Below are 17,045 nucleotides of genomic sequence, written 5' to 3'. Positions count from 1 at the left end.
ATGGTTCTAAATCTTTTTCATCCTGTGTCCCCTCCCCTCCTCCCTCCTTTCCCCCAAGGGCTTCTGTGACCTCACTGGCCCACATTTTTTCTCTTAAAAGGTGTGACAGTTCTTCCATGATGTTAAAAGGAAAGGAACAATTTTTTTTTTGTTTTGCCCAGAAGAGGAATACTGTAAAAGGAACATGTATAGAGAAGTAGATGATGAGAGAAGTTTTAAGTTTTAAAGTCTGTTAACAAGATGGTCTTAACATCGATGGGCAATTGTCAAATCTTTCATTTAAATGGAGTGCTAAAAAGAATAAAGAAGCAGTAGAAAGCAAGTAACCTTGGACCTCTGAGGCCCAATGACCACAAATCATTATCTAGTTTTAGCCTTTTACCAGTTCTTTATCACCGAATGCAGCATGGCCTAATGGTAGAGCACCGGCCTGGGAGTCAGAAGGACCTGGGTTTTAATCCAGGCCCTGCCACTTGTCTGCTGTGTGACCTCGGTCAGGTCACTTAATTTCTCTGGGCCTCAGTTACCTCACCTGGAAAATGGGGATTAAGATTGTAAGCCTCATGTGGGACATGGACTGATTAGCTTATATCTACCCCAGCGTTTAGTACAGTGCCTGGCACATAATAAGCGCTTAACAAATGCCATAAATTAAAAAAAGTCCTTCTGACTCCCAGCTCTGTGCTCTGTCCACTCACCCATCCTGCTTCTCTTCTGCTTTGTTAGGCACTTACTATGTCAGTCAGTTGTATTTTTGGAGCACTGACTGTATGCAGAGCACTGTACTAAGCACTTGGGAGAGTACAATACAACAATAAACAGACACATTGCCTTCCCACAATGAGCTTACAGTCTAGAGGGGGACACAGACATTAATATAAATAAATAAATAAATAACAGATATGTACATAAGTGCCCTGGGGCTGGGAGGAGGGATGAATAAAGGGAGCAAGTCAGGGCGATGCAGAGGGGAGTGGAAGAAGAGGAAAGGAGGGTTTAGTCAGGGAAGGCCCCTTGGTGGAGATGTCCCTTCAATAAGGCTTCGAAGTGGGGGAGAGTCATTGTCTGTTGGACATGAGGAGGGAAGGCGTTCCAGGCCAGAGGCAGGAAGTGGGTGAGAGGTAGGTGGCAAACTGGACATATGTGTCAGGCCTCACCAAATCCCCAGGAGGACTGGTGACTGTTGAAGAGGTTGCTGTGGCTAGAGGTGTGTCTTGGACTCTGAGGTACAAAGATGCAGAAATTCTGCTGCTCTAGCCACAGCACCCTGCCGATTCTAGTTTTTATTTGGGGTATTTGTCCGTCTTTCACGTTGTGTTAGTGTTTTATTGTTTCATCACTCCTGAAGTGTCTGTCGCCAGTCCCCTCCCACCCCTTATATTCTTAAATTGAGTCCCTCGAGGGCCAGGGACCATGTCTAATTCCCACCTATACATGCTTTCCTAGCACTTCGTACAGTGCTCTACCCATAGTACACACTTAATAAATAAATATTATTACTACAACTCCTAAATAGAGCATTTAAGTACTAGAGATGGTTCCCAGGCCTGTTGCACTATAGGACCCATTTATGGCCAAAGTGAATGTAGGACTGTGCCATTGCTCAGCCACTGTGCCATTACCCAACAGGCAGTTGCCTTGGTAGCCTCTGTGGTCTTTGTAGTGGCAAGTAGGGCCAACATCACAGGAAGGGACACTGAGGGAGACACTTTTTAAAAGAGGGAAGGAATCAGAGTGAGAACTCATTTGGAAGTATAGCCCATTTCCTCTACAATATATGGGCTCTGATCCAGTGTTTCCTCTATAGTGTTTAGAAAAAGGAGCCTGAGCATCCTCCAGCACCCTCCCTGATTACCACCTTTCTGAGTGGTAGGAGCAGTAGAAGAACTAGGGGATGAAATTCCTGGGGTACGTGGGCTGGTGGCATGGCAGACTGGAATTTACCTGCTGCTTCCCTTAGTACGGGGCTCAGGGTTGGGTCAAGACAGACTACCAGAACTTCAGCCCAGGGGCCTTGGCTTTAAGGAGGCTTCAGTTGACTCCCCAAATTGTGTCCCCCACACCCCGATTAATTTACTAACATGGCCCCTGCTTGGGTAATTAAGCTGGTGCCCTCAAAAGATTTTCATCTAACTGTCTCGCTCCTAAAGGGATGCAGTGTGGTTTGGGAGTCAGAAGGACCTGGGTAATAATTCTGGCTTTGGAACTTGTTGGCTGTGACCTTGGGCAAGTCATTTAAGCAGCGTGGCTCAGTCAGAGGGCTTGGGAGTCAGGGGTCATGGGTTCAAATCCCAGCTCTGCCGCTTGTCAGCTGTGTGACTTTGGGCAAGTCACTTCACTTCTCTGTGCCTCAGTTACCTCATCTGTAAAATGGGGGTTAAGACTGTGAGCTCCCCGTGGGACAACCTGATCACCTTGTATCCTCCCCCAGCGTTTAGAACAGTGCTTTGCACATAGTAAGTGCTTAACAAATACCACAGTTATTATTATTATTATTCCCTGTGCCCCAGTTGCCTCATCTATGAAATGGGGATTAAGACTGTGAGCCGCATGTGGGACAGGGACTGTGCCCAATCCGACGGACTTAATAATAATAATTATGGTATTTGTTAAGCACTGACTATGTGCCAGGTACTGTACCAAGTAGTGGGGGGTGGGTACAAGCAAATCGGGTGGGACACAGTTCCACAGTCTCAATCCCTATTTAATAGATGACTGTAAAATGAGGCTCAGATTAGTGAAATGACTTGCCCAAGATCACACAGCAGACAAGTGGCAGAGCTGGAATTAGAACCCATGACCTGACTCCCAGGTATGCCATGCTTAGTACAGTGCCTGGTACATAGCACTTTACACAGTAAGCTCTCAATAAATACAATGAATTGATTGATTAACAAATACGATAAAAAAAGGCGCTGCCCACTGTTACAGGGAAAGGACAGCATGAGACCAGACTTCATGTTTCATAGTGTTTCATAATTCATCCCAGGAAGCCCTTAAATTATTCCTTCAAAACATCTGCGGCTTCCTCCTCTTCACTTAGAGGATAGTGGACTCTTGGAGGGAAGATACAATCATTCATACAAATAGGCGCTAATCACCACTCTCTAGTTATTCATCTCAGTGCCTCAGAAGGGAATCTTGTCAATTTCTTGGTTGGGAGAGGTAATTAAGCAGATAGTAAATAAAGAGGGGTAACGTGGGTTTGAGGCTGTTTGGGCATTCGGTGAAATAGAAACTAAGAAATCTTTGTTGGGTCAGCATTCTCCAGCAGAGTTATCTGATGCACCCTTCCGTGTGTTTAGGGCTTAATAGGACTGGGGAGGAACAGGGTGATTCCCTCTCCCCACCCCAGAGCTGCCTTTGCTTTCAGGGGAACAAGTCACGGGGGGGGAAGCGAGGTGAAGGAGGGAAAGGAGCAGTGTATCGGGAAACAACACTCAGTCACAGCGGACAGGGGTCCTTCTGACTCCTGCTCTCTCCCAGAGGACTCCTGCCCCATGACAAAAGGCTGCCTGGCTTCCGCTGTCCCTACTAAGTGTGCTTGCTTCTTCCCTGATCCCTCCCCCAGAAAATGGATGTCCTGAGGCACCAAGGTGGAGGTGATTTGTGGGAGCACAGCCCTGAGGGAATGTGTATGATTTCTCACTTCTCCACCCTATTCTCCCTCCTGGACTCTCTAAGCGCTTTGTTACTCACCCCAACCCTACCCTCAAAACGTATACATCATCAGTCAATCAGTCAATGGTATTTATTGAATGCTATCTGTGCGCGAAGCATTGCCCGTATACCCTATCGTTTCTCCTACCTGTGATTTATTTAAATGTTTGTCCCCATCTGATTGTAAGTTCTTAAGGGCCAGGGATCATGCCTACTGACTTTATTGTATTCTCTCAAGCTCTTAGTAGAATGCTCGGTAATAATGATGGCATTTATTAAGTACTTACTATGTGCAAAGCACTGTTCTAAGCACTGGACAAAGTGATCAGGTTGTCCCATGTGGGGCTCACAGTCTCAATCCCCATTTTACAGATGAGGTAACTAAGGCCCAGAGAAGTTAAGTGACTTGCCCAAAGTCACACAGCTGACAAGTGGCAGAGCTGGGATTTGAACCCACTACCTCTGACTCCAAAGCCCGTGCTCTTTCCACTGAGCGGTACACAGTAAGTGCTCAATAAATACCATTGATTGGGGTGCTGCCCTGCTGTGCTGTGGGGTATCAGTATGAAGTAGGGGGAATGTGACGGGTCCCTCTATGTTCCTCTTCTTTGCCCACCACACCGCCCCACAGCTGCCTTCACTTTCCGGAGAGTGAGCCTTGGTATGGAAAGAGCATTGGCTTGGGAGTCAGAGGTCATAGGTTCTAATCTTGGCTCCGCCACTTGTCAGCTGTGTGTCTTTGGGCAAGTCACTTAACTTCTCTGGGCCTCAGTTACCTCATCTGTAAAATGGGGATTAAGACTGTGAGTCCCATGTGGGACAACCTGATTACCTTGTATTCCACCCCACCCAGCACTTAGAACAGTACTTGGCATATAGTAAATGCTTAACAAATGCCATTATTATCATTATTATTAATGCCCGGGGGGGCTGGGGGCGGCTGGAAGTTCCTTGTGGGCAGGTAAAATGTGTCTACCAACTGTGTCCAACGCGATTTGCTTGTATCTACCCCAGCACTTAGTACAGTACCTGGCACATAATAAGCACTTAGCAAATACCACAATTATTACTATTGTTAACTACGTTGTACTCTCACAAGCACTTAGTACAGTGCTCTGCACAAAGTAAGTGCTCAATAACTATGATTGATTGATTGAGAGAGGGTATTAAGACCCTATTTTCTAGATGGGACAACAGACACAGAGAAGCTGCATGGCTTGCCCAAGGTTACACAGCGGGTATGTGGCAGAGCTGGAATTGGAACCCAGGTCCTCTGACTCCCAAGGCCCATGCTCTTTCCACTAGGCCGGGCTGTTTCCCGCATTGTATTCAAGAAATGGTTAAGTATGGCCATATCCTTCCAAAAGCCCCGCTAGACTGTAAGCTCCCTGTGGGCAGGGAAAAGGTCTACCAACTCATTTATATTGTACTCCCCCAAGCACTTAGTACAATGGTCTGCACATAGTAAGCACTCAATAAATATGATAGATAGATAGATGATAATTTCCATCACCCTCAAGTAGGGTCATCCCAACAGCTACCCTTAGCACTTATGAATAGATTGATTTCATTCATTCACTCATTCAATCGTATTTATTGAGCACTTACTGTGTACAGAGCACTGTACTAAGCGCTTGGGAAGTACAAATTGGCAACATATAGAGGCGGTACCTACCCAACAACGGGTTCACAGTCTAGAAGGGGATTTATGTACTCTAGAAGATTTGTGTACTCTACTCCTTTATTCCCTTCATATTCTTGGTTTTAGTTGTAGTCCTGTTCTTTTTCCAGTTCCCACTATTTGTAAATCATTTTTGTATGGCTGTCTCCCAGATCATAAACTCTTTGTGAGCAGGGATCATGTGTTTTTCTTCCTTCATAGTCTCCCAAGTGCTTAGTAACAATGCTCAGCAACTTTAGGTAATCAATATATACCATCGATTGGCTGAGAGTTCTCGTAGTTGCCTGGGTCTTTGGTGCTGGCGATAGCGGAATCCCTCAAATTTGGGGGCTAGAGAGTCGTATTGGGAATTTATTGTATTTTAAAGTGGTCTCTGGTTTAGTAAATGCTGGTCAGGATTGCGGTTTAATGACATTTCTGCCTCCTTACTGATTGGGGTGAAAGTTGCTGCCCTCCCCTTCCTGCTCCTCCCTTGAAACGGTCACCACAGGTAAGGGCCTGTAATACCTATTGTTCTGAGAGAGGCCGACTGAGCACTTCTGAGGCAGGTAAGAAGGGGGTCTGTGGCTTGGGGCCTAACATGAAATCAGAAAATGTTCCTAAACTCTCATTTAGGGGGGAAATCATTGCCGAATTGTGTTAATTCCATGGAGATTTTACATACAGGTAGATTTCAAACACATTTTCTTAAATAGTGACCTACTTAAATATTGTCTTGGTCTACGTATCATCATCATCAATCGTATTTATTGAGCGCTTACTGGGTGCAGAGCACTGTACTAAGCGCTTGGGAAGTACAAGTTGGCAACATATAGAGACAGTCCCTACCCAACAGTGGGCTCACAGTCTAAAAGGGGAGACAGATTGCATCGTCTTATTCCCCCCGGGTGCACACTTTAAAAATTTTCTTTAAAAAAGCCTATGAATGATACCCAATTTTGTTCTCTGGTTTCTGGCAGTTGAAAAAGCAATGGACTGAGTTACCTCTAACGCCAGGCATTTAATTGGTCCAAAGACCTTTACTATACATAAACAGTACAATTCCAGCCATCTCGGGGCTATCTTTTTAATTCGAAAGGCACTTTGCTTGTAATGTAGGATGCCCGATTAGGAGTGGTTGAAGTTCCAGCCGCAGGGCAATTCTTTTTTTTTTAAAGCAGAGCAAGTTTTGTGTGGCAAGAGTTCCCCTCGACATACCAACCGCAAAGCGGTCAAGCCTGGCTCGAATAATGGGGAGTTGATTGTAGTTGTCATGGCTTCTTCCTAATGCCCGTATTCGCCCACGTGCGTCTTGTAGAGGGGGAGTGGGAGAGGAGTAAATAGGAAAGGGGGTGGGAAATCTGGGGGAAGGAGGACGGTTGCGGGGGGGGGGGGATTGGCGTCTAGCCGCTTAATGGCTGGGCAGGATTAAGTTTCCTGATAGCGTGTGTGTTTATCCTGCCGTTCCTCTCGGGGCCGTTACTTCGGGAGAGAGGATAAAGAGCGTAGGCAGGGGGAGAAAACAGGATCACAAACGACCCTCCTTCGCCCCCGGCAAATCCCACTGCGTTTGGGAACTGGAGCGAGCGGAGAAAACGGGCGACGGTGCTGGCTGGGAGAAGCAGCCTGGAGGCGCGGCGACGGAGGAGGGGGTGGTGAGTTAGGAATGCAGAGCGAACCCCCTCCCCCCCACTGATCCCTCTCCCCCCCCCCCCGCCCTCTTCCTGGGAGCGTTCCATCGGGAATTTGTGGGGCCAGTGGAAGGGAGGAAAGATAAGGGGTTCGCCCGGCCCAGTCCCCTAACGCTTTGGCAGAACGGCTCTCCTTCTGTTGCTTTAAAAGGATGGAAAGGAGGCTTCCCATCAGCACTGAGCAGCCAACTTTTTTCTTTCCCCTCCCGCTCTAAACGTGGTTGCAGAAGGGTTTTCTTCTTGTTTTTCTCTATTTGATTGCTCGATCGTCTGTCTGTGTGGCGGGGAGGGCGAGGACCGCGTTCGGTGCTCGTATTCGGCGATGGCAGGGCCCTAGACTCTTAAGAAGCCACCGGTGGGCCCTGGAGCCTGTTGCTTCCTTCTCCGCTGGGTTGGTTGTGGGTACTCCAAGGCCCCGGTGCAGTGTTAGGAGGCAAACGCCCCCCCCCCCCAGGGATGTTCTGGCTCAAAAGACCGAGAGGGAGGCCCGTTTTTAAGGGGGTTCGAGGAAGGGAGGAAGCTCGGGGGTGGAGCGGCCAAATGATGCTTCGTGCCTGTTTACTTGGGATCTGGGAATGAGCCCGGGGACCCGGATCACAGTTGTACAACTGGTAGGAGACAGAATGGTGTAAACGCCACTGGCGTTTCTAGCCTTAAAAAAAAAAAATCCGGAGAGCTTGGTTGAGAAGAGCCTGCAGTCGCCTTTTTCCTCCCCCGCCCCTGCTTTCATCTTTGCGATTTTGCACCGCTCAAATCCGGATCTTTTCACGTAGCAGGTCTTCGGAGACTTCTCGAGCCCTATTGGAGGGTTATTTTAGGTTGTGTTTGCTGTGGCGGCCCCCAAACTGAGCCATCCCGTACAACAAACGGAGTGACTGTTCGGGTGGAGGGAGGAGGGGGAAGAGTAGGGGGATGGGGAGGCCACTGGTTGCATAAACATCCTCCCTCTTCCCTTCCTCGGAACTCCGCGGGCGCTTCTGAAGTTACAGCCCCGGGTGAAAGCGGCGGAGGTTAGCAAGGAAGGGATGGTGGGCTTTAGGAACGAGCAGTTCACCGGGAGCATGCATTCGTAAATCCTGAAGGAAACCCCTTTTCCATCTTTGGGGTGAAGTTAAAACAGAAATTTGGAAAAAAAAAAAAGCCCCAACCAACCCATGTCTATTTCAGTTTGGGTAGCCAAATGTATCAAACTCTTCTTATGCCAGCATAACAATTTAAAATTTGATTTAGCAAAATCTTGTTAAAGCCAGAACACTTTATTTTTTGCAGGCTTCAGTAAGTTCTTCTAGACTGTAAACCTGTGGGCAGGGATGGTGTGACTCCAGCGCTTAGAACGCACATAATCAATCCGTCGTATTTATTGAGTGCTTACTGTGTGCAGAGCACTGTGCTAAGCGCTTGGGAAGTACAAGTTGGCAACATATCATCATCATCAATCGTATTTACTGAGCGCTTACTGTGTGCAGAACACTGTACTAAGCGCTTGGGAAGTACAAATTGGCAACATATAGAGACAGTCCCTACCCAACAGTGGGCTCACAGTCTAGAAGGGGGAGACAGAGAACAAAACCAAACATATTAACAAAATAAAATAAATAGAATAGATATGTACAAGTAAAATAGAGTAATAAATATGTACAAACATATATATACAGGTACATACATAGTACATACATAGCACTTATACATAGTAAGCGCTTAACAAATGCCATCATTATTATTACCAATTCTTTATACTGTACTCTCCCAAGTGCGTGGCAAGCAGCATGGCAAAGTGGCTAGAACATGGACCTGGGAGTCAAAAGGACTCATTCATTTAATGGTATTTATTGAGTGCTTACTATAAGCAGAGCACTGTACTAAGCGCTTGGGAGAGCACAATATAACAAACACAGCCCCTTCCCACAACGAGCTTACAGTCTAGAGGGGGAGACAGTCATTACTATAAAGGAACAGCTTACAGATCTGTATATACGAGCTGGCTGGGAGGGGGGTTGAATAAAGGGAGCAAGTCAGGGTAATGCAGGAGGGAGTGGGAGAAGCGGAAAGGAGGGCTTAGTCAGGAAGGCCTCTTGGAGGAGATGTGCCTTCAATAAGGCTTTGAAGGGGGAGAAATTAATTCTGTCAGATTTGAGGAGGGAGGATGTTCCAGGCCAGAAACCATGGGTGAGGGGTTGACGGCAAGGTAGATGAGATCTAGTCTAGTCATTTTGTTAGTATGTTTGGTTTTGTTCTTTGTCTCCCCCTTTTAGACTGTGAGCCCACTGTTGGGTAGGGACTGTCTCTATATGTTGCCAACTTGTACTTCCCAAGCGCTTAGTACAGTGCTCTGCACACAGTAAGCGCTCAATAAATATGATTGATCTAGGTACAACGAGAAGGTTGGCATTAGAGCGAAGTGGGTTATAGTAGGAGAGTAGTGAGGTGAGGTAGGAGTGGGGGCAAGGTGATTGAGTGCCTTAAAGCCAGTGGTGATGCAGAGGTGGTTGGGCAACCACTCTAATCCCAGCTCTACCACTTGTCTGCTGTGGGACCTTGGGCAAGTCACTTTACTTCTCTGTGTTTGTTACCTCATCTCTAAAATGGGATTGAGACCATGAGCCCCATTTGGGACATGGACTGTGTTCAACCCGATTAGCTTCTATCTACCGCAGTGCTTAGTAAGTACAGTGCCTGGCACATAGTAAGTGCTTAACAAATGCCATTTAAAAAGGAGCTTACTACAGTGTTCCCTACACAGTAACTGCTCAATAAATATGATTGATACTTCTGCTTAGGTTAAAATGCATGAAAAGAAACAGCATGGTGTAGTGGATAATGGCGGGCCTGGGAGTCAGAAGGTCATGGGTTCTAATCCCTGCTCTGCCGCTTGTGTGCTGTGACCTTGGGCAAGTCACTTCACTCCTCTGTGGCTGTCCCGCCATCGACCCCCGGCCCGCGTCCTTCCCCTGGCCCGGAATGCCCTCCCTCCACACAGCCGCCAAGCTAGCTCTCTTCCTCCCTTCAAAGCCCTACTGAGAGTTCACCTCCTCCAAGAGGCCTTCCCAGACTGAGCCCCCTTTTTCCTCTCCATCCCCCCGTCCTACCTCCTTCCCCTCCCCACAGCACTTGTATATATGTTTGTACAGATTTATTACTCTATTTTACTTGTTCATATTTACTATTCTCTTTATTTTGTTAATGATGTGCATCTAGCTTTACTTCTATTTATTCTGATGACTTGACACCTGTCCACATGTTTTGTTTTGTTGTCTGTCTCCCCTTTCTAGACTGTGAGCTCGCTGTTGGGTAGGGACCATCTCTATATGTTGCCAACTTGTACTTCCCAAGCGCTTAGTACAGTGCTCTGCACACAGTAAGCGCTCAATAAATACGATTGAATGAATGAATGTTATTTCATCTGAAAAATGGGGATTGAGACTGTGAGCCCCACATGGGACAAGGGACTGTTTCCAACCCAATTTGCTTGTATCCACCCAGTGCTTAGAAGAGTGCCTGGCATATAGTAACTGCTTAATACCATAATAATTATTATTATGATACCTGTATTACCATTGGCCTATTATTAAAGAGGCATAGTCATGCAAATGTTATTTGGGCACTACTGGTCTAGAAGCCACTTTACAGGGGGCAGTTATGTTAGAGTTTAAGTAATAGGTTTATTGGAACTAGTTCATTCCTAATTTTTTTCAAGCCAAATTAGTAAAAATATGAGTGAATACAATTAAATCTAGGTATCCATCTGCCTTAGTATTTTATAATCTTTTTAGTACACTTGGATTCTGCCAATGGCAGATTTTCTGAGTTGTAGCTTTGCTGTGGTGTGTCTGAGTAAATAATGCCTATTAGGCTGATCACGTGAACACTGCAAGATAAACAGCCAAGCAATAACTATCCATTGGATTCTAGATAATTCACATGTCAAAAGCTGATTTTTGACTGATGATCAGAATTAGCTAACGAAGCTAATATACTATATATAGTATAGTATATATATAGTATAGTATATAGTATATATATAGTATAGGTATATACTATACCTAAAATACTGTGCCTTTTGTGTTATAAGCCTGGTTTGAATTGTATTAGCATAGATGACATATTACTATCTGAAGAGATAGTAATTTTCATTGATCCCTATAAAAATCATCTTCTTTTTCCATCTCTTAAGTGAGGTCAACTCCATTTGATGATAAGGATCAAAGAATAGGGCAATGAAGGAGAAGACTGCCATTTGAGAGTATAGGAAAGACTTCAGTAACGGTAAAGACAAGCAGCATGGCCCAGTGAGGAGAGCATGGGCCTGGATTCTAATCCTGAAGCCATCACTTACATGCTGTAACCTAGGCCAAGTCACTTAACTTCTCTGTGCCTGAGTTCCCTCCTCGGTAAAATGGGGATTCAATACCTGTTTTCTCACCTACTTAGATTGTGAGCCCCATGTGGGACAGAGGCTGCGCCTGACCTGATTATCTGAATCTTCCTCTACCTCTATAGGCCCCAAATGGGCTTTTTTTTTTCCTGCTTCCTCTTTTGGGTTTTATGTTTTTGTCTGGGTGAACATTTTTTTTTATTTTAACTTCTCATTTGTAATAAGTAGCAAAGCAATTTTTTGTTTCTTGTTCTAGTTCTAGTAGCAGGGTTATTTGCATCATGTTATTTCTTTCAGTATTAATATACTGGAATAATATATGATAAGAGGTTGGCTGGAAAAAGACAATGGTTCCAGAAAGTAATGTCATGCAAGAGCTGTGCTCAACATTGAACCATATCTTTCTATCACTTTAAAAGTTGACATTATTAAGCAACATTGAGTCTGAGCCATGATGGTGGTCTGATGAAAACATTCCACGGGGTAGACATATCTGACAGGAGTCCTGAAAAATAGCTGGAAAACGGGTGGTAAAGACCACAGCAGCTACCAAGCCAATTGCCCTCTGGCTTATGGAGCCACTGTACTGCATCAGCATTATATTGTGGTCACTTTGTGACTCCTGCGCTAGAAAAATCATTTACAGGCATTTCTCATTTGCTCTGCACCCTGCCCCCTTACCTGCTGGGTTCATTCATTGCACTCCTTGCCCTTGTGAGAACGTGACTAGGAAGGAACAGAGAGTGCGAGTAGTGCGGCACAGACCACTAACACAACTGATTCCTTAATGCAGATTCAGGACTGAGGCTCCTGAAGTGAGGCTTATGGTATTTCTTAAATGTTTACTATGTGCTAACACTTTGTTAAAAGTTAGGGTAGACACAGACATAACAAATTAGACAGACTTTGTCCCGCCCAATCTAGGTTGGAGCAGAAGATTTAAAATTAACAAAAAACAATGGACTGTAAACAACAGTCAACAAATGATCAAACAATAACAAGGCAACCAAATGAATGGTTTTTGGAGATGGAAGTCCTCAGGCTCCCTGGTGCACTTGGGAGAGTACATTGCAACAGTTTGGAGGCACTTTCCCTGCCCATATCGAGCACCCGGAAAATCCACCATCTCATCTTCTCCAAGGTTGTTAAGGTTACTTTCTTGGTTTACTCTGTTGCCAAGGGAACCTAATTCAGGTTTGGGGCAGTGTCTCCACCAGAGACCTCTTATCACATGTGTCTCAGTCCCTGTCTGCCCACTGCCGGTGCAGGGAAGGGGGCTTCCAGCATGTAGCCTCCAGTGGTGCTGGAGGAGGTTGGTCTGGCTATAGTATTTTACAGTTTTCATCGACTTACAGGAGCGAGTTAGCAAACCCCCAGGGATATGTGCTTCCCAATTTTGGAATCAATACTTCTAAAATTCCTATTCTTAAATGATAAATAGTTCTTACTATACACTGTCACTTTCGCTGCTTTTTCATTCAGACTGTTTCCAGACCATCATCCCTGTCTCACAAGTCCATAACTTTAGAACAGGGCTTGGCACATAGTAAGCGCTTAACAAATACCAAAATTATTATTATAACCTTGGCATTATCCTTGACTAATCTCTCATTCAACCCCCATATTGAGTCTCTCACTAAATCTTGTCGGTTCAACTTTCAGAACATCAGTAAAATCCACCCTTTCCTCTCCATCCAAACTACCACATTGATCCAAGCACTTAGCCTATCTTGCCTTGATTACTGAATCAGCTTCCTTGCTGACTTCCCTGCCTGCTGTCTCTTCCCATGCCAGTTCATAATTCAGTCTGCTGCCCAGATCATTTTTCTATAAAACCATTCAATTCATTTTCCCCACTCCTCAAGAACCTCCAATGGTTGCCCATCCACCTCTGAATCAAACAGAAACTCCTTACATTAGGCTTGAAAGCACTCAATCACCTAGCCCCTCCTACTTCACCTCCCTGATTTTCTACTACAACTCAGCCCACACATTTCACTCCTCTAATGCCAACCTATACACTGTACCTCGATCTCATCTATCTCATCACGGACCTCTTACCTGTCACGCCCTCCCTCTTTATATCTAACACATGATCAATCTCCCCACCTTCAAAGCTTTATTAAAAGCACATCTCCCAGAGGCCTTCCCTGACTCAGCCTTCATTTCCTCTTCTTCTACTCTCTTCTGTGTTCCCCTTGCACTTGGATTTGCACCCTTATCCAGCCTCCTCTCAGTAATACAACGCTTATGTACATATTAATAATTCATTTATATTAACGTCTGTCTCCCCCTCTAGACTGTAAGCCCGTTGTGGGCAGGGAACGTGTCTCCCAAGTGTTATATGGTACAGTGCACTGCACACTGTAAGCACTCAGTAAATACGATTGCTTAAGTTGGTAGTTGAAGCCAAGGGAGTGAATGAGTTCTCCAGGGAGTGGGTGTAAATGGGACCCAGAACTGAGCCTTGGGGTTCAGTTCTAGGTCCCCTTCTGTTCTCGATCTACACTCACTCCCTTGGTGACCTTATTCGCTCTCACGGCTTCAACTATCATCTCTACGCTGATGACACCCAAATCTACATCTCTGCCCCTGCTCTCTCCCCCTCCCTCCAGGCTCGCATCTCCTCCTGCCTTCAGGACATCTCCATCTGGATGTCTGCCCGCCACCTAAAACTCAACATGTCCAAGACTGAACTCCTTGTCTTCCCTCCAAAACCCTGCCCTCTCCCTGACTTTCCCATCACTGTTGATGGCACTACCATCCTTCCCGTCTCACAGGCCCGCAACCTTGGTGTCATCCTCGACTCCGCTCTCTCGTTCACCCCTCACTTCCAAGCCATCACCAAAACCCGCCGGCCTCAGCTCCGCAACATTGCCAAGATCCACCCTTTCCTCTCCATCCAAACCGCTACCCTGCTCGTTCAAGCTCTCATCCTATCCTGTCTGGACTACTGTATCAGCCTCCTCTCTGATCTCCCATCCTCTTGTCTCTCCCCACTTCAATCCATACTTCACGCCGCTGCCTGGATTGTCTTTGTCCAGAAATGCTCTGGACATGTTACTCCCCTCCTCAAAAATCTCCAGTGGCTACCAATCAACCTATGCATCAGGCAGAAACTCTTCACCCTCGGCCTCAAGGCTGTCCATCACCTCACCCCCTCCTGCCTCACCTCCCTTCTCTCCTTCTACAGCCCAGCCCACACCCTCCGCTCCTCTGCCGCTAATCTCCTCACTGTGCCTCGTTCTCACCTGTCCCGCCATCGACCCCCGGCCCACGTCCTCCCCCTGGCCTGGAATGCCCTCCCTCCGCACATCCGCCAAGCTAGCTCTCTTCCTCCCTTCAAGGCCCTACTGAGAACTCACCTCCTCCAGGAGGCCTTCCCAGACTGAGCCCCCTCCTTCCTCTCCCCCTCTTCCCCCTCTCCATCCCCCCTGCCTTACCTCCTTCCCTTCTCCACAGCACCTGCATATATGTATATATGTTTGTACATATTTCTTACTTTATTTTACTTGTACATATCTATTCTATTTATTTTATTTTGTTAATTTATTTTATTTTGTTAATATGTTTTGTTTTGTTCTCTGTCTCCCCCTTCTAGACTGTGAGCCCACTGTTGGGTAGGGACCGTCTCTATATGTTGCCAACTTGTACTTCCCAAGCGCTTAGTACAGTGCTCTGCACACAGTAAGCGCTCAATAAATACGATTGATTGATTAGCCGGAGAGAGAGGAGAACCAGGAGAGGACAGGGTCAGTGAAGCCAAAGTTGAGGGGTGGCCCACAGTGTTGAAGGCAACTAAGAGGTCGAGGTGGATTAGGATGGAGTAGAGGCTGTAGGTTTATTTTTTTTGGTTTATTTATTTATTTATTTTTTGCAAAATTCAAAAGTAGGTTTAGTAGTGGTAAAACAGATCAGATGATCATTTTACTTAAATTTATGGTTAGTATTCTCAATCACTAGAGAAAGAATTGCTCTCCCCCTGCACCCTCCCCCAATTTTTTAATTTTTATCTCCATACGTGAAAAACATTCACAGGATTCTAGATGTTCTCTTCTGAGTGTCATGGTAACTGAAGGCTTCTGGCCAAGTCTGTCATGTTTGGCATACAGTTTAAGAAAAAATCCACCAGATATGCACTCAACAGACCACAATGGATATCTTTAAAAGGGAAGCAATGTGAGATTGCCAGTCAAAAAGAACAGTGAAATATAATCTTCCTAGCAATAGTATTTGAGAGCCTACTATGTGCAGGTTGTAAACTATGAGTGCTGGGATTGGTTTATGTAATCGATTTACTTTCTAAGTGCTCAGTACAAGGGTTTGCACATAGTAAGCACTCTATGAATATTGTTGACTGATTGCAGTGCACTGAACTAAGGACTTTTTAAAAAAATGGCATTTAAGCCCTTACAATGTGGCAGACACTGTGCTAAGCACTGGGGTAGGAATAAAATAGTCATGTTGGACTCAGTTCCTATCCCACATAGGGCTCCCAGTCGTAGTCCCCATTTTACAGCTGAGGTAACTGAGGCACAGAAAATTGACTTGCCCAAAGTCACAAGCAGACAAGTAAGTGATGGAGCTGGGATTAGAATTCGCAGGCCCGTGCTCTTTCCAGTAGGCCACGCTGCTCTCATAGGTGAGAGGGATACTTGGGAGAGTATGAACAGCAGCGTGGCCTAGAGGAAAGAGCACGGGCCTGGGAGTGAGAGAACCTGGGTTCTAATCTTGGCTCTGCCACTTTTCTGCTGTGTGACCTTGGGCAAGTTTCTCAACTTCTCTGTGCTTCAGTTTCATCATCTGCAAAATGGGGATTCAGTACCTATTCTCCTTCCTACTTAGACTATGAGCCCTATATAGGACAGGAACTGTGTCCACCCTGATTATCTTTATCTACCCCAGCACTTAATACAGTGCTTGACACATAGTAAGCACTTAAGAAATGCCACAGTTATTAGTACTGCAGTAGAGTAGGACACATCCATGCTCACTAGGAGTTTACAATGTAACCTAATCTAAGAAAGAGAAGTGTTTAAATAGCAGAATGTACAAATTGTGTACAAACATGTAACAAGGTTGCAAGTGCCTAAATGCTGAGGTGTTGCAAAAGCTCTAAGATGATTGTTAGATAGATGTTACTTAGGAAGAAGAGAAATTAATTGGGGGAGGGCTTCCCAGAGGAGTTGAGATTTCAGAGAGCTTTGAAGATGGGAAGAGCTGAAGTTTGACAGATTTGAAGGGGAAGGATGGCACAGGCAGGAGGAGCAGCATGACCCAGGGGTTGAGAGAGAGTGAGTTAGGGATGAGATGCAGTGAGGAGGTGATTTTGGTAGGAATGCAAGCTGGGGTGTAGTAGGAGAAGAGATGGGATAGGTAAGGATAAGCGAGGTGATTGTCAATGTGTCAATGGTCAGGGGGTTCTGTTTGAAGAATTTGGTGAATGCGGTAATGTGTTGAAGCATAAATTACTTTCCTCTTAGTGTCTCTTTGTACTTCTCTTTTTCCTCCACTCTCAGCACCTTCACACTACCCCCTCCCTTGAAACGTTACTCTGGTCCCACTGGAGACTTGAGGAAATTCCACCCCCTTAAACTGTGAAAATATGCTGAATGATCCATTTGGAGCACTAATGGTCAATTCACTCTGACCGACTACCTAC

General features: G+C 45.7%; 1 protein-coding gene across 9 annotated transcripts in view; it reads left to right on the top strand.

Moving 5' to 3' along the window:
- Positions 1–6,778: 6,778 nt before the first annotated feature.
- MPDZ (multiple PDZ domain crumbs cell polarity complex component) overlaps positions 6,779–17,045 on the top strand; it is a 160,162-nt gene continuing 149,895 nt past the window's right edge. For all 9 annotated transcript variants that reach the window (XM_038769591.1, XM_038769588.1, XM_038769586.1 and 6 more), the window contains exon 1: positions 6,779–6,975. The gene's annotated coding sequence lies outside the window, so the exon portion shown is untranslated. The remainder of the gene's footprint in view (positions 6,976–17,045) is intronic.

This window comes from Tachyglossus aculeatus, chromosome X4 (genome assembly GCF_015852505.1).
Source record: "Tachyglossus aculeatus isolate mTacAcu1 chromosome X4, mTacAcu1.pri, whole genome shotgun sequence".
Taxonomy (NCBI): Eukaryota; Metazoa; Chordata; class Mammalia; order Monotremata; family Tachyglossidae; genus Tachyglossus; species Tachyglossus aculeatus.
The sequence above is the reverse complement of the archived record's forward strand: the minus strand, read 5'-3'. Positions and strand labels throughout refer to the sequence as shown.